Consider the following 22,074-nt stretch of genomic DNA (forward strand, 5'->3'; position numbering starts at 1 on the left):
ACAGCATCTCAGGACTCCAAGCGCTGGCAGCTTTGAGTTTGTTCACCTTCTCGTCATCTGGATCCCTCTCTTGCTATGCAGGTGAGGTGCACGAGATGCACGGTGCACACCTGGGAATGCATTAGCCCAAGCGTAGAGACTGCATATGGTGTGCTCACAGGTATCTGGGTAGATCTTCAGAGCACTAACTCTGGTCACTTCTACTATACCTTCTCATGTCTCCTTTCCAGACCCTATCACTTTTATGTATGCACCCAAGCTACGGTGAATCCTGGGGGAAACATGTGCCTATAGCAGTGCTTTAAAGTGCTTGAAAGAGCTCTGCTACCTGAAATGCTTTCAGGTGGCACCACTCCTCATCCAGGCAGCAAGGGACACACTGGGTTAGACTCTGGAAGATGAACTGCCATATCTAACGTCTGTTTTTCGCTCCGAGTTAACTCAAGTTATGTACTGCCTCTGCCTCAAGCCCTGTCCGTACACAGAACTGCTTCTCTGGGCCAGGACAGTGTTTCCATTTGCAGGGGCTCACTCTGCATGAGCACAACTTGTCAGCTGCTATCACAGCAACAGCATGCCACCAGACCAAACACTGGCCTGAGCTTTATTGCATCGTGTGGCTGATCCTGCTTGTGCATCCCAGGCCTTCAGATCTCATTAAAAACATTTTTAACTACAGGTAGTGACACGAACGAAGCTGGGCACAGCCGCTTCCTATGCAAATCTGTTTATTTGCTGTTAAGGCTGAAGCTGTATTATCAAGATGCTCTTCTATCATCAGCTTTCCTCATTTGAGTCCTGCAGCTTGGTGCCTTGGGGGTCACAAGGAAGGGAGGAGAAGCAACAGTGATGAATGGCACTAAAGGAAGTACTGTTTCAAAGCTGTCCTCCTTACACTATTTGCATCTCAGTATTACATGAATGACACAAATGCTGCGTTCCACAGAAGGAAGCCCAAGTAAGGGAAATAGCCAAGTCAGCTCAGAAACTAAAGAAAATGTTTCATAAAATAAAAATCCTGGGGACACAGTGGTCAAAGCACTCCAAACAACGATCTTTCTTTTTTCTGGTCTGTAAATTTGCTATTGTGAGCTAAGGGCAACAGCCGTATCTTTGCTCCTACTTCTATATTTACGTTCCTATGCTTTCCTTTTATCTTATTGCTCATATTAAAAAAAGTCCTACTGCTCTGCTCTTCATATATATTATAATTATATATTCTTGTATTCATTAGCTTATTCTAATTTGCTATCTAATTTCACATTTTGCTATCTTACTACTAAATTATGCACAGGAGGAGTTGTTAAGCACAGGATCAGGCTGACAAAGCAGGTCGTGGCACCTCCATCCTTGCAGGTTTGCAAAACTTAACTGAACAAGGTCCTGAGAAACCTAATCTGGCTTGGAAGTCAGCCTTGCTCTGAGCAGAGATTTAGATTACAGACCTCCAGAGGACCTTTCCAACCTATTTTTTTTCTCTGATTCTACACCCCCATGAACACTTCCATCAGAGAATTCTCTAAAATATCTCCATGTTCCAGAAGGTAAAATGGGACATTAGCTGTATAAGAATATGACCTGTCTTAGATATGTCAAAAGAACTGAAAGCCCAGAGCGGGGAGGGCAAACGAAACAAGTAGTAAATACTGATCGTGGAACCTCCCCACATTATAGCTGTTTATGCATCTTCTCTGGAATGAGGTGACTGAGAGTTCTGGAAGACTATTTCAGTTGTGAGGGACAGTCTATCTTGCTACTTTACTGCATGTGCTTATGTTATCCTCTGTGGATTAACCCTGGGGAAAAAAAAATCAGTTTACTATTTATTTGCTGCTAAGGACAATGCAAGTTGCAACTTACTTGCAAAGACATTGGAATTGGTCCTTGGAGCACAGGATTCCTGTCTGTTTTGCAGCTATCTCTGGGCTTGTGCTCCATACACAACTGTGGCACATCACAAATTATTGCAAATATTGGAGACTGTGAGAGGGCCATCTTTGCTTCTTGTGAAGGACAGCAAAGGCCAAAACAGCAGAGGTCACTTCTGTATATGGGTCTTCTGGATGAAGTACCAGAAACTAGGGACAGAAAGACACTGCCCTTTCACAGCTAATCTAATCTCAAGGGTCATTTCTAAACATCCTGCCTATTCCATATCTTTAGATTACATATCCTATATCCAGATAGTTCTCTCTCCCTGGTATTCACTTCCGATATTCCTTTAAATGCATTGTGTAACTTCCCATTATATTCATTTTCTATACATTTACAATACATCCTCTTCCTTGTATGATTCTATGATTCCTTATTACATGCTCTTCAGCACCTAATGTCAGGCTAACTGCATCCACAGTCATCCCTGAACTGAACTGTGCATATCAGAGTTTTCCAACTTGTATGTGAAACAGGACCTACAACCACTGCCATCTTTTTCTATTTGAAACTCTTCTCTCACTACCTATCTTCGTTGCAATGTGTCATTCCCTCATTCCATGAACTTTAATGCTACAGTATCATATAATAATGGCTCACATAGTGCACAGCTCACAATAGTGTCGCTGCTGCAGGGGTCTGGACATTCCTTTCTGTATAATTTGAAGGCAGAATAGATAATATTTTGGATGCCCTAACCTCAGAACTGTCTAAAAAGCGATTGCTACCTCTGAGCTTTGGAATGCCTTAAAACCCGTGTCCTTCTTGCGGCTATTTCTACATACAACCTTCTCTCTCTCACTTGCTTTCCACTCATGACTTCTTCGTATGCATCTGCAATTATGTGAGTTTGCAGTGATGTTTCCCTCAATGAAGTGTGCATACTCCCATAGTTGTGCCAGCATGTCAGGTCCCTAGCAGGCAATGTATTTTGTTGAGCTGCTAATAATTTTCACATGCCAACTATAAATTCAGAGAATGCTTGAGCTTTCCCTTGTATCTGGAACGGTCTGAAAAGTCGTACAGAGACACCAGATTAGCAATGAACAAATTAGTGCAGGTACTGGAACCAGTGTAGCTGCACAGAACCCAGTGTCATACCCTGGCTCTCAGGAAAGCTCTGATAATGTAACTGTATGAGAATAATTCCACATAATGAACAATAATGAGGCAGTTCAGGCTCCGAATACAAAGAGGGCTGGGTCACTATCCAGACCTTTGCTCACTGCATACTAAATAGAACTGAGGGAAAACGCCACAGGGTTGCTGATGTTGTTACAAGTGCTCCTGCTGAGTAAGTCTGCCCATCCATGTTCCAGGTAGTATGTCTCTTCCTAACAGAGGCACAACATCACCTTCTAGCAACTGCCCTCAGGTCGGAGATGCCTGTATTGCCCACACACTGTACTTAAACACTCAGGTACACTTTGTCTGCAACCTCAGTAATGCACAGGGGTTGTATATGATTACAAAAAGCCTGTCTTTTCAGATCCTAAAAATATAAAAGAGTGAAAACGGTTTACATTTGCGTTTAAGTGGTGTTTTCCCCCAGCATTCTGCTGCACATTCTTCTTCTGCCTGCATGCGACTAGCACCGCTCCCACTATCAGTGCTTATCACTGCCAGTGTTGTGTCTCTCCCTGGCGTGACATTGACAATACATATTTAGAAGCTGACAAAGTGAAAGAGAGGGAGAGAGTGAGAGATAGGAATACAACCATTAAATTATATTAAAAAAAGGCCCAAAAGAACAGTGAGAAGCCCTAGCATCTGACCAGAGATACGACCACAACACATTTAGGGTACGCTGAGCACCAGAGCAGAGGCTGAAACTAGCTTTAAACTACCTGAGCCATCCTGCCTCCCTGCCAGAAGTGTTGCTTCAGTAGTAAGTCCTGCACGGGCTGACTGCCTGAATATTCACACAGTTTTGCTGATGGTTTTGCAGCAATACTGATCTTCATGCTGTTACAGCTACATGACTGACAGTTTGTTTAAAATCTCTGCAAGTTCACATGATAGAATGGAAAACACAAATGCCTGAAAACATCATCATAAAACATAATGTGAAAGAGGAATCCCAACAGGACACTGCAGAACAAGAATGTGAAACATGGAGAACGGAGAAGATAGGCTCAATGTTCTGGCACAATAAAAGCTTGGAAATTTTCATCAAAACAGAAAAGAAAAATTTCTCAGAAATCCTTTACAGGAGACTGATTAACATGATTAAGCTAAACTAAGACATGAAGTTAAACTTAGCCTGAAATTTGTTGGGTCAATTTCAGACCTGAAGTAGGACTTATATACCCCCAAATTTGTCTATTTTTTCCATCTAGACCACAAGTCTCATAAAAGTTATTCCCTGCCTGCATAGCTTGCCTCACTTAAAACCTCAGAGCATCTTGGCTACAGCAACACTGCCACAAAACTGGCAAGCACTGAGGTTTGATCATAACAAATCAAAACTATGAGACTTACAGGAAAAAAAAATCCAAATAACATAAAACTAATCATTTGAGAACATAATAAAATCACAACACAAAGTCAAAATTCTCCCAGGATCTCAACTTTATTGACGCAATCCAGCCAGATTTACCAAACTGCAATGGCTTCCAGAAATGCTAGCCCAAATCGTAAATGAATCAAGGCCTGGAAAGCACAGCTTAAACCTTTAGGGAGCTGCACTAAATTCAATCCGCATTGCATAAAACACCAATGAGAGGAAATCCGGAGGTTTCCAAATTTACAGAAGTCAAAGGTGTATCATTAAAAAGTAGTAAGAATAAAAACCAAGACAAACACTCCCAAGACAAAAATGGATGAACCAACTAGAACAGTATGAACTAGAGCATTAAGCAGAGAGAACTTGCCAAACTAAAAGATAAAGTACATCAAACTAGTCACTGCTGAGCTATGCTGTGAGGCTAAAACTTAAATATTTAACACTTTTTTACTGACATATTTTTTGGCCACATATTTCCTTCTACATTTGAAAAGCAAAACTTAGCTTACACTCCCTAGCAATGCTCACAGGTGCTATCTTTTTTTTTTTTTTAATAAATATGTCTTTTTTTTTCTGAAACAAGAAATCTTTTATAAGAGATAAAATATACTTACAGTGGTTTCCAATTGGTATCACTCTTCAGGTAAATTACTCCAAGCCTTGGACTTAGTGCAGATGTTCATTGGGGCAGGGAACAGAGAGAGGTTGTGTCTGTACCGGAAAGAACCAAAAGGAAAGGTCAGGGGAAAATAATAATTATTTATTGAGAGTAAGAAAAACTTGCTGCAAGGCAAGTATTCTCCACTGTCAATACAGATGGCTGAAACCTTGTTGTGCCAAATTCTTCCTGGGTCAATCTCTCTAGCCCCAGCTGTAAATGATAACAGCATCAGCCCCTGAACGCATGCAACCTACTGTGGCAAAGTGAGGGTGACAGGGAGAATTAGCTAGTGAAATGCTCTCAGTAAAACTCATTCTGAGAAGCTGCTCACTCTAATGGCATGAGTGTGGAGAAATGATGGAGAGCTAACATAAACTTGGCACTAAAATGCATCCCCGTCACAACAACAAGGCTAACCCTGTTAGAGCAGCAACAAGCACTTCCTCAGAACCAAAAGACAGGAAAAGGAAGGAAAAATGCCCTTTCACTTGTTCTGCTCTTTTTACATCACAAAAACAATGGCTCATACCAATGCAGAAACTGCATTTACCTGCCTTCAGCCACCAGCTTTACTGCAGTGAGACAGTGAAACAACTTATGGTCAACCTTTCAGTAGAGGAGCAGCTGAAGAGGGGTTTTATGTCTGAAATGTTTTGAGCTAAAGGAATTGGGCTCAATGGACTAATACAGAAGTGAAGCCAAAGAAAAACCTCAGCTCCAATATTTATTACAGGGTGATTTCACCACCCAGACCTAAGATTTTGGGATTATTTACCTTTTGGGGGAACTTAAATCCTGCTCTAGACTAACAGGACTCCTCCTTTGCTAACTTCCTATGATCTTTGCATGGCTCGTTGTGGATGTTGGAAGTCTGTTTGAAGCTAGCATCCAGAGACTGAATTAAATCCTGCTCACTTCACTTATGCAAAGAACTCCTGGGACATCAGCACAACTGGTCCTGCCCACAGAGAAGTCAGTGGTGCTGTTTCCATGAATAAATGATTTTACTGACTCTGATCAGACAAGTAAGGGAAGTATTTGCTTTATCAAAAAGATCAAGAAGGTGAGCAAAAGCTGAGAAGAAATGTAATTGTTATTTCACAGATAGTTAACATCACTGTGCAAGTCTGAATTTATGTTGGTAAATGCAACACAATTAAAAAAAACCCCACTGTTCACTACACCAGGAACACTGGCATGAGAGCCAGTAGACAGAATGAAGGATTTTAGATGACACCGTAATAATGTATTTACAAAATATACATTGAGTTTTATGTTCAATTTACACGTTTTGTATTAAATGAAGTTTATTGGTGACTGTGATGTATGTTACATACTCCTTTTAATGAGCAACACAAAATCTGGCAGCTGCACTTCACAGGGGCTCAGGGACGCATTTTCTTTGATTCCAGATTCCACCCAGTTGTGGGTTCTCTTCTCTTGAAGTCTCTTTTGAATTTCAGATGGGGTTAATTCAAACATGAACCCCATCTCGTCCCCTCAGATCAGCCTGACCCTCTCAGTTTCACCCGGATTTGACAGGGAACCAATGTCAGATTAGCTCCAAAGAATTACATAAAACACTGGCACCTTTGACCAGTATCAAATGTTGTATTGCAAAGGTGCAAGTATTGCAAAGGTGCCCAAGTATTCTGCAATTTTAGCATGGCTTCTGCTTGATATCTCCCTCCCACTTCCATGTATGCTCCACCTATCCTCCTGTTAATTCTGATCTTGCTTCTTATATCCACCTTGAACACCATAATCAGACTTTTATTTGGCCATTCCTCACCTTTTTAAGGCATGGATCCTGCATACCTTAAAGACTGCCCAGTACTTTAGTTCACATGCATTTTTAACTCATAATTAAAGCAGAAAAATCACAGGATCAGGACCTTAGTCTTTACTTGGGCAGAACTCCTGCTGACTTCACTTCTAATTTCACACAAGAGAAGCCTAAGAACTGAATGTACTAATCCTGCATATTTTGTCACATCTCCCTTTTTGTGTCATTTGTTGCTCATCCAATCTCTGGGATCCCAATCCAAATGGTTCTCTGTTGTGGCACTGCCTAGCACTCAATCTGGCTTCACATCAAGGGTCAAGGAGACAAGTTGTTACAGATAGGCTGTTCAAAATCTTCTTGAAAACTGGAAACTAAAATTCCTGTGAAAGTCAGCACTTAAAATATCTTATTTTTTTCTCCAGCATTTTCGGTATGGCCTGGAGAGATACAACTTTTTTCCTCCAATCTGATAAACATAAAGCACAGACAGCATCAGTATAAAGTGTAAAATATACTTTTTGAGTGCATAAAATTCAGCAAAGACAATGGTGTTTTAAAAGATACAGGGAGCACAATGGAAAAAGAAACACCTCAATGTTTTCTAGAAGTCTTAAGCTAGCTAGGGAAAAACAAGAGGAAAGGATTTTTGAACTTGAAAAAATTGGGCAAAAAAGCAGACAGATAGGACAGCAGGGGAATAGGATGTCTGACAGCCAAGCCACTTTGCCGCTTTTTACCTGGGTTTCTCTATCCAGAAAAGGAAAACAGTAACATCTGCTCCATCTGGGTACTGTGTGCTCAATTAAGATTTTGGAGGATAAGTAAGTTCTCTGGATGAATACATTGCAAACATGCAGGCTATTATTAGTTAAAATATTTCCACTAATGATACTAACTTGGTCATTTCATACATGTTTGTATTTATTCCACCTTGCTCTTCCCAAGCTTTATTTTATAATTTAGAAGCAGTGAGAAACATTAATCACATTACTGTTTTTACTAAGGAAGGTACATTATATGATAGCAGTGATGTACTACAGATTGTGATTTAAGATGTACAATTTCGGTCAATTTTTGTATTGGTTTCACTGGAATTACAGTGGGCATAAAGTTTGGTCAATATCTGGTACTTTATATAATAATGTTCATGATTCATGGGCTACCAAACCATAACTCCACATTCTGGTACACTCATCTTCTTCCCTCCTGAGATTTGTGTCTTGACCCTTTCCTTACTTGCATGCTACCTTTCCAGAGCTGTTCATTAATCAGCACCATTGATCTGATGTGGTCTGTCATATCTTATTGCTTAAGATACATGTAACAAGCACTGGCCTGACTCTGCTCTTTACCCACTACAGCAGCACAGTATTTCCTTTACAGATGACTTAAACATTATAAACAACAATTTCCTGCCCATGTCCAAACCTGATTTTTTTTTCCTAATAATTTTTGCTTTTCCCAAATATTGTTCCCTGAGGGACATTTCTATCTGTGCCCCAGCTCTACTTCTCTCTGCTCAAGGATACCACCAGACTCTTTCAGTACTCCCTGCTTGCTAGGGCCATTCTCCTGTTCCACCTTCAAGAGACGGTCAGCAGAATCACGTGGCCTCTTTCTGCAAAGGCTTGGTACCTGATCCCACAACCTTCTAGTACTTTCTCTTTGTGACTCCAAACCCAGGGGGCTCAGCTCTTTAGTTCATTGCTATTTATTTCATCCCTGTGACACTCTGACAGCTTCAGAACTCTATTTTTCTAATGAAAAAAACTAAAAGATGAGATTCTTGTGAGCTTCTTTCTTACACTTCCCATTTGCTGTGCTGGTACCTCTCTGTCTATATCATGAGGGGACTGGAGATAAGAACTTCCTAGTGCTACTGAAGTTAGGACATCCAATCTCAGTTCACATATTGTGAAGCTCTCTTGAGTAAGGTGGGGTCAGTTTAAATTGACACTCTCACAGTGCTGGATATCTTCAGACCAGCTTGTCTAGCTTATATGCAATTCTTTGTCACTTTTTCTCTCAGGAAGTAGCATTTTGGATGAAATTCTTAAAAGGGCAACAAGAACTAGAAGATTAAAACAGCACTGTTGACTATCAGCAAACATGATTGAAGAGTCAGCTTGCTGCTGCATAAAGTGGGTGATTCTGGATGCAATTTACTGATTCGTTTTCCAAAGAAGGCACATCCTCTGACAAGCAAAGACCACTGCATTTACATTAAGTAAATGAAATAGGAATTAGACCCTCAGCTACCTGTAGGCACATATCTAACCACGATGTTTTATCAACATCGAGATGCTACTACACAGAAAACACCTTTACAACAGAGGCAAGAACTTGCCCCATGGGAAACAGAAAATGTTAGCAGCACAGGACACACTACTAGAAGATCATAGCATGATTTTTTCACAACGGGTCATGGCTTCATCTATGACAGCAAACTGGTCCTTTCTGTGGTCTACTGGGAGCACTTTCTGTCCACTTTCAATAATTGGGCCTGAATTAAGAAATTAATGGATTAGACATTTGCAGAAAGATTGTTTAAATGGGATGGACTACTCTAGCCTAGTAAAAGTCAATTTCCCATAAAGACATCTAGTCAAAAGCATCAGAGAGAAAATCTCTCCCTTAAATCCCAGGGATTGTTACTGAAATCTGGAGTAGCAATTCATAACAATTTATAGTAAAGTCTACATCATGTTCCCAATGTTTGTCTCACATGGCCTCTATTTTCTGTATCTATTTCTTTCCCCCATCTCTCACCCCCTTTTATCTGACACTATACAATTTCACTTCTCTCAAGTTCCTTTCCTAAGTTAGGATTTGGCACTTAAAATAGGATTTTTCTATGTCTCCTTTTCATCTATTGATTCTCTTGATACTTCTTTTTATTTTGCAGGTGGTCTTCTCAAAGCAACAGCTAACAACATCCAAGAGCTAATGTCCACAGGATAACTCTTTTCCTACTGCCCTTAAAATCCACTCTCAGTGCTGGGTGGTCCCTCCCGCTCTAGGCAGTAACACAAAGTATTAACACTCAGCTTCTGAAAATGTTCTCTTTAAGATATAGTTTGAGATGATGCCTATTTCCATTAATAAATATCTCATCATGCTTAGTGTGTTGGGTGAGTAAACCCCACACTGGCAGAGAAATGTGTCAGACTGAGTCTAATCAGAGCTTAGGTAACTGTTTTAGCTGCACCTCCCTGTGGGCAGAGAACAGAGTCAGTGGGCACACCTCCACACATGCTGGAAAAGGGTCTGGGAAGGGAGCCAGGACAGCAAGGAGCCCAGCTGTGTTACACTTTTGGTGTTGGTTTGGAGAAAGAGCAAGGGATCAAGACACCATAGTGTCTTGAGAAAAAAATGAGAAAATGAGAAAGCTGGAGATACACCAAGGAGACATGGGAAATTCAAGCCCAGAGCAGGATTTTTTAATATAGTGATTGTGCCTGGAAATTTCTGGAGGGGGCCTCCTGACAAAACCTTGTGGTTCTGAAAGGAGGAACAGACAGAAGAAAGCCAAGATGTGCTACTTAGAAAGTCATGTTACACATCAGTTGGGAATTTGTACGTCCGGTTTGAAATATTGAAGACAACTGGTACCTGGAAGAGGTGTAACTAAATGCCAGTAGACAAAGGAAGCAGCAGATCAGTGAAAGGCCTGATGGAGAATTCAGGAAGAAAGACACTCAGATGTCAGCAAAAATCTCTGATATCAGACCAAACCAGGAGGATGGGTCAGATCATGAGTTAGCTCTTCACAAATGGTAGAGAAGAAACTTTGCCATTTAGATGATGTATGTGTGGTTACCATATGCACATGCTATATATAACACACCATATATAAATGACTATATAGCTGGATACACAATTAATATTTTAAAATTATTTTATTCTGGAAATATATTGCTATGTGCCATAACACAAGATTCTCTATATTCATAGAATGAAGCCATTATAAAAGTATTGAACAGATATTGAACAAAACCGCACACCTTTGAGAGCAATTCATAGCAGTAGGGTATGACCAAGATCAGTACTCAGGGCCATGATTTTATTCATGCTCGTGGAAAATACAGGGTAAATCTTCTGTGCTCAGTGGCACTGCTCCTACATGAGGCTTCCAGGGAAGAGATCAATTTGTGGGCTGAAGTCGTTCAGTTTGAATGCTGTATTTCTACAGACATTTACTATTAATGGAAGCAGTCTGAGACCGTAACAGCCCCATGCTTTCGTGTACTGAGTGTGCTGACACTGTAGGTTACAATGGATCAGCATTATAGTATGGAAGGTGGGAGGAGAACAAGGTAAGAGGTTAAGATTTTGAAACCATGAACACTGTAGATGGCCAGCACAATTGGAGTATTGCCTTCTTACCGAGAAAAAAAAGTGCTTGGACAACATGACACAGCCTTGCTACATTAAGCAAGGTTTTCATAAAAACAAAGGCATAGCCATGCTGCAACTATCACCATGTTTCTGCCACTGAAATAGGAGTTGCCATCACTGCAATCTCCAGAGACCAAGAAAGAGTGTAGAAATTAAATTGTTACAGTAATATATCTGTCTAAGCTACTGCTTTGGCTAGATGAGCCAGATTAACTCATGACAGATGAGCTTCATGAACATTTCATTGCCAAGGAACCCTGTCAAAATATTGGTGATTTCTTCGAATCTGTTCAACATCATGGAGATGTCAAACGAAATCTGAAAGGACATTATTTTTCAGGAAGAACAAAAACAATGAAAGCGTATGAAGAGAATGAGCTGAGATTTTTTTTCCTCCTCCCCTACAGATTGCTTTGGTTTGATTGACTGCTGTCCTTGCAAATACTTTAGCATATCCCCAAAACTCTTACTCCCATAGATGTTGGTTAATTGAATAAAGTATGGGATGTCCTCCAAGAATGCATCACCATGTCTCAGCAACCAGGTTTGAAAACTGGTAATGTATTCTTACCTATGTGCAGGCACTGCGCAATCTCACCAAGTAATCCAATTCAATGAAGATTATTTATCTAATGGCAGGGGCTCTGCCATAGCCCTCCTCATGGTCACAACAGTACAATAGCTGATACCAATGCGTGGCCACAAAATTTTTAGTTCTCATGTTGAAAGCTGATCTCCACCATAAACCTGAACTACACTATCATGACTATAGAAGAAAATACTAAATGATAAATGATAAAAGTAATGAGATTCAGTTTCTTCTTGGCTTGTTTATTACATTCATTTATGGTATTATTCTATGTTGGCAAGTGGACGACTACCAGATACAAATTTCCATGTATTTGATCCTTCTGTCACAGAAAGAAGAGTAAGGTAAAGTAGCAAGTGAATCCTTTGCTGTACATCTGGTACACTGTACTGCACCAAGAACCAGGTTAGCAAGCAGAATAATAGAATAATTGAAAAGAAACTCCCCAAACTTCTCAACCTTGGTGGAATTCTCCTCCTTCCTCAGTGAGCTTGCATTAAGTTATTACAGAGGGAGATGAAGAAACTTGCTAGCTAATACAATGATGCCTTTGCCAGAGGATGATTTATATCAAAAAGCTTGTGTGTATGCATTCCGATCTGGGGCAAGATCTGGGATGAAGAATTTTATATCTAGGTTGCAAAATCCATAACACCACTGCCCAAATGCTGAGCTACACAATGATATTATTGACTGTCAGGAAAAAATACTCAAATGATTTTCTTTTTTTGTTGTTTTGGATGAATGTCTCATGTCTCTGAAGATTTCCCTTGCAAGTCAATCATTAAAGGCCTGGTAACCAATGCAGTGAAAAAGCTAGGCAAAAAGAACTACGAACATGTTTTCCCAAATATGCATACTATTCTTCTTGTGTGCTTGCTGCCTCTGGCCTCAAACTGTACAAATGAAAGCTTGTTTGATTTATGTCAAAAACTATATATAAAATATCACACAGGATCCACAGAGAAAGAGAGTCACTCTGGGCTTTGGCTGCATTATCTGTTGAGGAATAACTGACTGCAGCCTTGGAGTATGTAGATCTGATCAAAGTGTTTGCTTCCTCACAAGCAAAGAGAAATGCACTGTACATTTCCTGTTTTATGCTTCAGTGCCAAAACACAATGAAAAAAAGGTTCTAGATGAGCATGTGAATTATTCTAAAACATTGTTCAATCAAATTGGATGGCTATGCACATTTGTGAAACTCAGTATTTGAAATGTCAAGTCACTGACAGCAGTGCGTCCTCAGGTGTGATGTGCATTTGTGATATTTGCTTTTTAAAGTTATGTATCATCTGCATCAAAACAGGATTTTTCTTAAGTATGTCTGCAATGTAGAAAGGTCATTATTATGGCCACAATATCCAGATTTAGGTTTAAAATAGCCACGACCAGGAAAAGTCAAAGTCAGGAGAGGACTACAAGCCTGTTTTTAATGCATTTTTTTGTGTTATTTCTCACTTTTCTTGTAAAACTGTTTGCTGTACCACTGATGCAGAATGATTACTAACTTTAACAGTAGCTGAAGCAATCCCTATTCTGTACAGGATATGCAGCACATAATGCATTAAGGAAAGAAGCACAGTGATAATTGTTTTCACTCTTACTCCAGTATCAGCAAATGATAATTTCTTCAGATTTATTGGAATTCAGTGTTCATCTCTCTTCTGTGTTTTCAGAGGCTATTTCTCTGGCCATTTCCAAAATTTGCTTGAATGAAACTGAAGGCAGTTGGCTCTGTTGTTGGATAAGCACTGCTAATGTAGGAGTACTGTCTTCTGAGTGCTAAGAAGACCATTTCCAAATTTTGAGCATCTTCTGCCTTGACAGCAGACGTTAAGACACCGAATGGTTTAGATGTTGCTAAACTGAAAATTTACAGGAGAGTCTTCCAAGAAGAAGTGCTATATAGGGAATAGCAGCGGAACACTGACTTGAGGGACCTGATGGCAGCTTTAACACCGCTTATTTCTGGGAGGTGATACTCAGTAAATACCTAACTCATGTTCGTTTGGTGTTCTGAGCATAATCCTTTCTCCCATCAGGGAGGAAATCCTGTAAGGAAGAGATTGGAGCTTCGGCCATGGAGGAGCTGGCAGATACCTCCTTACTCATATATCTCTCAACAGAAACTGTTGTAAGAAAATGGCTCAGGAGAACAGAATTGAGACGGCGCTTGCAGATATTCTGATCTCTGTCACAACCAGCAAGATGTACTTTAGGAGCCGGATCAGGAATCTTAGCTGTAGGGGAGCTCAGAGCTATTCTAGTTCAATCAGATTTCACAATTTGCACTAATGAAGAGTGCTGGCAGAAGTTCAAAGCTACTCCAGATCTCAACTCTCCCTCCACATTACTATAAAAATGACTGCAGAAGTGTTAACTGCAGAGGAGCCAAAAGTTGTTTTGGTTCCAGCCTTTCCCAGCAGGAGTAACCGAGAAAACAGAGTAGGAGTGTTAGCTGTGCTCACGGCGACTTCAGCCTCGTGCGGAACAGCAGAGCCGCTGTTGGGAACACCGCACGAGGGCCGTCCTCCACCACGGCTCCCACAGGCTCAGCCTCCCCTCGCAAAGGCCGCAGACACAGACGCATCCACGTCACGGCTGCAGCAGACTTCAGAATTAGCAATAACCTCCGCTGCTGATAACCTGACAGCTTTGTCTGAGAGGCAGAAGGTATCTGGAGAACGGCTGTGTTCAGCCTGCATTGATTTCTTCAGCCTTTTGTCTGTGTCTGCTTTCTGTCTCGTTTGGAGGTGGTTACTGTTACTACAAGTAGCATGAATCATGTTTCTGTTAAAAAACAGAGCTCCAGTTGTCTTACATAACCCCTGGTAACGGAGCATCTAATAATAGCAAGCCATTTCCAGGTAGGGAATCTGTCTACATCCCAGACCAGACACATACACACACACACATTCATATTGCTCCTTACACCTCACTTCTGGGAAAGAGTGAGTTTTTAACATGCAGTACGACAGTTCTGAGCTGCAGGACCCAATGATTACTATTTTAAAATGATGCTTTTGCATTAACTGCCTTGAGAAGGCAGTCCAGTATGTGCAATAGCCCAAGCAGCAAGAAGTGACAAGAAAACCGAACAAAACTGGTTCTGAGAGAGCTTTGAATGGCAAAGACCATGGTTGGTTCCTGACCTCAAAGTTTTATTCCTTGTAGGTGTGAACTGTTCCTCTGTCTCTTGGAGCAGGCCTACATTTTGACAAAGTTATTTCTCTTCATGGTTCTGAGAAGACTTTATTTTTTTTAATCCCTTATTTCTCCCTTGGTAAAATGAAAGAATATATGCAACACCATCATTACTGTCAGGCTAATAGATAAAGCTGTAAAATGCCAAAGAACTCTTCAAATGAAAGTTCTTTAAAAATTTTAAATATTTTATATATCATAGCCCACAAGCAGTCCTCAGAAGGGAGGAGTTTCTAAAGATGAATGTGGTCTCACAAAGTGCTGAACTTCCCAAAGGAGATCAAAGAAAATATTCTCCCCAGTAACATCGCTATTACACTGTGAGAAAATCAACTGTTTGTTCTTTTGCCACATGAGACTAAACTCTAAAGTGAAACTTGTTATCATGTCCAGCAATTTCAGTACCTGAACTCTGGTTAATAACAAACTTATGACTCTTAAAAGGAAGAGAAAAAATGTAAATAGAATGGATCTAGACTGTTTCAATAGGTTTTCCAAAGAAACTGCTTCCTTCTGACCTCTGGCTGTTACACTGGCGTGTAAGCTCAGATAATATGGTAATAGATGGATCAAAGCCAGGCATTTGGAAATTTGAATTGATTTGACTCTGGATTTTCAGAACCAGAGTTTAACTTCAGTTCATCTCTTTTTAGAATGCGGGAAATTCTGGTTCATCTCTTTTAACATTGTGGGAATGTAATAAACAGTTAAAAACTTAATCGATGACATAATGAAAAAAGTTTTCCATCACCTCTGATTTCTAAACCTATTATCTTTCTCAGCTCAGATGATCTTTCTTGAAAATTGGTTGAAAGGGAAAACAATAAGACTTAATGACTCTGGTTCTGTGCTTTCTTCTGACTGTGATGTAGTTTATAACCAGGTAGTATTGGTGGAATTGTTACTTGTCTGTTACAGGATTTATGAACTAAAACTTCATATTTTGAAAAATCCAGCATTTTTATTATGAGAAGCTCTGGAGCCAAAAATCACTTAATAATGAAGATAAAAATAAGCTAAACCTCCATCATGTTTCAGCTCACAGTTGTTGTACAAGGGTAACTGATTGGCCTGGTGAACAGTTAAAGACTGACTTTTATGGATATCCTTCAACTATATTTGTCTGTAACACTCATATGATCTCAGAGACAGATTTCTGTGGCTGCAACTGAGGGGAAAAAATGGGCTCGTACTTTTATTCATAATCAAGTAAAAGCCTATAGTTCAGTAGCAATCAGCCTACTGTGAAAAGTCCAAAGACCCAACAAGTGAAAAAAAAAACACAAATCAAACAAGAAACCTGCTGAGTTGTAAACTGTAGTTTATCAGTATCATGCAGTCATGATGAACTGACTGTGTTACCGCCCTAGGGTAAGCGGTTCTTACCTTTTCTGTAGGAAGTCACATTAATTTGCCTTCACTATCTAGCAAACCCCATGTCAAGCAGCAAGTAATTCACATATTGGCCACTCCGTATTATGATGCACTACTCAGAAAGTTGAAGAAAAGAAAGAAATGAATGGAAACCATAGATCACATGTGGGTTGCTGACTTTCAGTACTCCTATTAAAAAATACAGTATTTGCTATCATAGCATAATGTACTAGATGCTACGTGTTTGGGAACTAACATATTTTGTATGTTTGGATAGTTTTTATTAAAACTCCTTCAGGGAAATGTCTGCAGTGGCCCAGTAAAAGGTTAAACAAAAGTTGGACTTAAGTTTACAAAACCATCTGAACTGTCTTCAAGTAGACATGAGACATCTATGCATCTGGAAAATGGAGCTTGCAAGTGACTGTTCTTCACCATCTGCTCTCAAGAACATTTTCTGCTTGGGAGTTGCATAAGCAATGGAAAAAAAAAACACACAACCAACTTCCTGTAGCATGTTTTTGGTCACTTGCAATGACGCATTACAAAGTAAACTACCTAAATATGCCCAATTGTGCCTCATTCCAGATGACAACGTGTATTATATAAGAGCAGTCCCTGACAGAGAGACATTTATTTTAAAATATCACGACACAAGGAACACCCAGGGGTAAATACTCACTGTATGAGAGAACTGGGGACAAGTGAAATGGATGGTTTTGCCTGTGTTTTAAAACTCCAAATCCAGACGAGAAGGTGTATGGGTAAAAAAGAAGACTTTTTTGATTACAAGTTCAAGGGACACAACTTGTTGCATCTCATTGTGTAAAGGGCAGTTTAACTTGTAAAGATTGTCAGCTTTCTGTTGTTACCTAATGTTGCTTTGACACAGTTATAGATTCAAAATTATTCCTATTCCCAAAGCTTTTGAAAAATAGCATTTGTTTAGACTGGCTTTGTCTGCCTATTGGGAAGCCACGTCCTGATTTAATCCCTTATTGTGACATAAATAAAACAATATCCACAGGAATTAGAATAATTTAACCAGTGTAAAAATATCTACCTCTCCAAATGGGTTCTAAGCCTTTAAATTGTCTAAATATGTCTGTGTTTGCCCGCTGCTCTTTCAAGTCTAGATGCAATTAATGGAAACGAATGGAAAAGTATGGGGAAAGCCTGTAAGCACAAGAACGGGAAGGGAAGCCGTGAAGGAGAAGGGCGACCGAAGCCTTTTGTGAGACACAGGCTGGTACTAAAGCAATGCAGTTGCTCTCTGCTTTGGTGGATTTCTGATGCTGATGCTGAGATGAGTTTCCCCTCTACAAGGCAGACTTGACCGAAGAGTCCACAGCCATTAGGGCAGGATCCCTCAGCACTATAGATCTGCCTCCGTTTGGGCGCAGGTACCTGCTCACATTGCTATCAAATTAGCATGAGTTTATGTTGCTGCGAGAGAACAGACGACATATAATCTAGCTTGGAGTCAGAGTGATGCAGACAGGTGATATCTGATCTGGCGTAAAGCCTGCCATATAAAGTTAATCCATTTGTTCTGAAAACATCTGAACTGGTGTGTGAATTCATCCTGGATCAACACTTTGTGTTACATGGCTGCACAGTTTCTGCGAGGGTGTGACATCCCCCATCCATGGCGCCATCGAACGATGGCTTCACATCCCAGAGATTCTGCATGACGTGACTCATTGCACACATCGGCAGTGAAAATCTGGGGATACAACACACTCCAGGAGAGACAGACTCCAACGCACCTGGGAGAGAGGGTACCTTGTAAGGAATACAGGGACTCCCTTCCAAATCAGTAGCCCAAGCAGCCTTGAACCTCTGCATTTTCTCACTACCTTCAAAATAGAGTCATCTTGTTTGTTAACACAGGTTTTTCCTAGGTAATGGACCCTGAGGTCTGCAGGGCTAGATCCGCTTCTCAACAAACCTGCCCATTTCTAAGAAAGTATCTCGGGCTGTGACAATAAAGCCTTGGGTTAATGCAAACTGTTTTGTGGTTTCCTCTGCATTAAGCAGGTGCTCAGCTGATGCAGGTCACCCCCGCACAGGAAGGAACATCGATATATTTTCTCTCCTTACAATTCATTAATGACAAAACATGATTCATATTCTCTTTGCTTCGGCGATCACTTCTCTGTGTCCCTTTTCAAGTCAGCCCCTTTTCTGACTCTACCGCCTTAGCTCCAGCCATCCAGAGGACATCATACCAAATTTTGTTCATAATTACACCAGCACATGTCAGGTTTCTGTGGAAGTTACATCCTCATAACTGAGAGCAGAATTTGGCTCTCTGTCTTTCCCGAAGGAAGACTAACGATCAAATAATTTTCTCACATCTCTGTTTGCACTTTCACAGTCTGGTTACATTGATTTGTGTCTCATAAGTAGACGTTTCCTTTGTTGGTTACAAATCAATGTTATAGACCTAGGCTGCCTGCGCATTTTTTTCCTCCCTTCCTGCTGTGTGAAAAACAAAGTGCCGTTTCTTCTTGCTTTATAAATGTGAACTTTTCTTGATGAAGCATAAGAGAGAAAAGCAGATAAAGTTCCATCTCTCCCTCAAAAAAAAAAAAAAGAAAAAAAAAGGGCAGGAAACGCCTGTGCTTAGATTTCTAATTACTGAGATGCTTTACGGTATGATAAACACCTTTATCATTGCAGTCCTGCCACGGCTTTGTTAACCTAGTTATAATCCTCTCCTTCAGCTATCACAAGATTTCCCATAGCAGCCCACTGTGGCAGCACAGACAGCTCTGACTTCATGGGGTGAGTAGGGAAAAAGGAGGCAAAGGTGTCAGTGTGCAGCAGGACTGTGCTGCCACACAAATTGCCCGAAAAGGATGAAAAGAAAAGGATTTGCAATTGGGTACTGAGAGGCAACGATCTTTCTGACTAGAGTATGAAAATACAACAGTGCAGATAGCTGGATATTTTCCTACAGATGGATACACATGACAATAGAAAAGGAGCAGATTGAAAAAGAGCCATCAATCAGAATATACCAAGTGAAAGAAGCTACAGGTGTAAATATGGAGCATCCCAGTTTGATTTGCCTTTAGTAAAGAGAGAGAGAAAAAAAAAATTAAAGCTGCTTCAAGTCGATGTCATCAATTTTGATTTAAATACTACAAAGAAGTAGCTTAGGAAGCGACAGTTCCACCAATTTGATGGAAAACTCATGGCAGCCAAAATAAAAATAGAAATAGATTAGAGCTGGCATCAGTAAAAATAATAAAGTTTAAAGTTTGTGAGATCAAAAAGGAAAAGAAAAAGTTTTACAAATATGAAACAAGGCTTGCTATGCTGTCGTCACCATCATCAAAGAGCATCTTCAGAAGTCAAAAGGGAATTTTATTTATTTTAAAGAACAGCACGAGGAATCCAGAAATCTGGGTCCTATTTACGCCTCTTCTGGGGAATCTATCCTTGGCCTTGAGAAAGATATTTCACTGCTTCATGCTTCAGCTACTCCATAAGACCAATCAAGATAATAACAGATCAGCTTCATAGGCATCTTAGAAAGCTTAATTCAGGAGTGTTGAAAACACACTTAGCTCTCAGCTCTTTACGTAGACACTATTACAAGGAAGCAGAAACACAAGGGAATGAGAAGATGTGGAAACTGGTTAAAAATAAGATGTCATAAATCAACGCTATCCTAGGAACCATGGAGAAAAAAAAATCAAATCACTTCCTTTTTTTTTTCTTTTTTTCTGCTTTTTTTTTTTTCTTTCCAGAAGAGGCTTAAGGTTGCCCAATAGGCAAAATTCCCAGCAAATTCCTCCAGCATGACCACCTCCCCCCATACTGAAATAGTTCAAGAACTAGAGAGGAAATGGCAGTGGGGAGCTCTGTCTTTGCTGCATCCTTGCTCAGCCTCACTCTGTGCTGGATGGCAGTGTTGGGACACTGCAGGTGTGCACCCATTCCCAGCAAGGAAATAAGAAGTAGGCCAGGTTCCCTGGCCTACAGGGAACATAGGAGATGTTGTGACCAACCACATCTCCCTTGTTCTCCCCTTGCACCAGCAGCAGGTCAGGCAAGAAGCCAAATCTACTGCTGGAAGACTCTGAGGACCTGCTATTCAACCTCTGTGTTACTATTTGTAGTCCCATTGGTCCACAGCCATGGGCAACGATTTGCTTTGTTTGTGTTTAAAATGGGCCTGACTCTAAAACTCTTGAGCATTGTAATAGTAAACGTGGTAGAGTAGCCCTGGATGGATGAACTTCATATACTAGGTTAGAGAGAAATAAACAGAGATACAGAATGAGAACGCTAAAAGCAAGGAAGCTAGAAGAACAAAACAAAATTACTCTGATCTGACATGATTTTTCCAGTGCATTTTACTTAGCTGCACATTGCAAATGGCAGATGCCAGGCTGCCAGAACTAAGACCTGTTGGATCAAATCTATCCACCGATACTGCTTTAATAGCATGCATCATTGTAGCAACTGTGTCTCTAATAAGAGTTAATCCTAAAGAAAAAACTTTAACAGAGAGACCTGCACAAACTTGGATTAATTTCCTAAGAAGGTATTCTACCAAAAGAAACAGGGAGTGATACATTACCAACTCAAATAGACTACTGCAGCAGTCTTAGCTGTAGGATGGTGAAAGCCCAACATGCATTTCAAACAAGCAGCTATAAATACATGTTGTGGTGCCTTCCACACTATTCTGCACACTTGTTTTTTTCTTATCTTGCACTATCAAAGTGAGTAGATAGCAGAGACAGAGGAATGTACGTGTCTTTTTCTTATCTTATCCAGAATAGGCTTCACTAACAAGGACATAAATTCTGGCTTTTCAATACCAAGCTGCAATTAGCACAGGGGTCCTGACACTACAGTTAGTACAAAGGTTACACTAGGACAAGTACCTGTGTGGAGCTAAGCAGGAGTCCCAACCACCCTGGACATACAGACACACGTGAGCCTTTTTGTATCTGCATATACACACAGCAGGTGTAAATATTTAAGGTACTTACAACGTGTGTTATCATGACGACACCAATGATCATCACAATAATGACAGTCAAACTATCTAATTGACAAATGGACCAAATAGATCAACTTGGTGTCAAGCGCTGCAGAGAGAAAGTTTCGCCTTTCACATTCCCTGGATTTTAAGAAGCTGCTCAGATTGTTTATTTCAATCTGATGTAAAGTCTTGCACTGAAAGAACAATATTGGTATCAGAATTCACTATCAAATGTTCTTAGGCAGCTAGATATGTGGGGTTTTTCGTTTCCTTATGTGTGCGTGTGTGTGTGCGTGCACAGCAAAAAGTCAAACATCTATGTTCAAGTCATCCAAACTTGTGGGGAGAAGTGCCAGATGCAGCATTTTGCAGCAGCTTCATGTTTCTTTAAGACCTAATCTTCTGAAGCCTCACTGCAGGACAGGATGACTCACACTAACATTTTCAGACAAGTGTACTTCACTGGCTTGGATTCACTTAGACAGCTAAGGTGATTGCCAGCATTTGCTACACATTGGGGCAGGTAGTCTCAAAATTCCAGCCCCCGGGATCGGCTCCAAAAGCAGGTGTAGCTGACCTGTCCAACTGCAGTAACTGAAACACAGGATAATAC

General features: G+C 40.4%; 1 protein-coding gene across 2 annotated transcripts in view; it reads right to left on the minus strand.

The window, feature by feature from the left end:
* Positions 1-22,074, minus strand: part of ZBTB20 (zinc finger and BTB domain containing 20) — a 387,189-nt gene that overhangs the window by 27,210 nt on the left and 337,905 nt on the right. For both annotated transcript variants that reach the window (XM_088534147.1, XM_088534152.1), the window contains one exon: positions 5,053-5,149. The gene's annotated coding sequence lies outside the window, so the exon portion shown is untranslated. The remainder of the gene's footprint in view (positions 1-5,052; positions 5,150-22,074) is intronic.

Source organism: Tinamus guttatus, unplaced genomic scaffold (assembly GCF_059628265.1).
Source record: "Tinamus guttatus ecotype Peru unplaced genomic scaffold, ASM5962826v1 Tinamus_guttatus_pri_ptg000035l, whole genome shotgun sequence".
Classification (NCBI taxonomy): Eukaryota; Metazoa; Chordata; class Aves; order Tinamiformes; family Tinamidae; genus Tinamus; species Tinamus guttatus.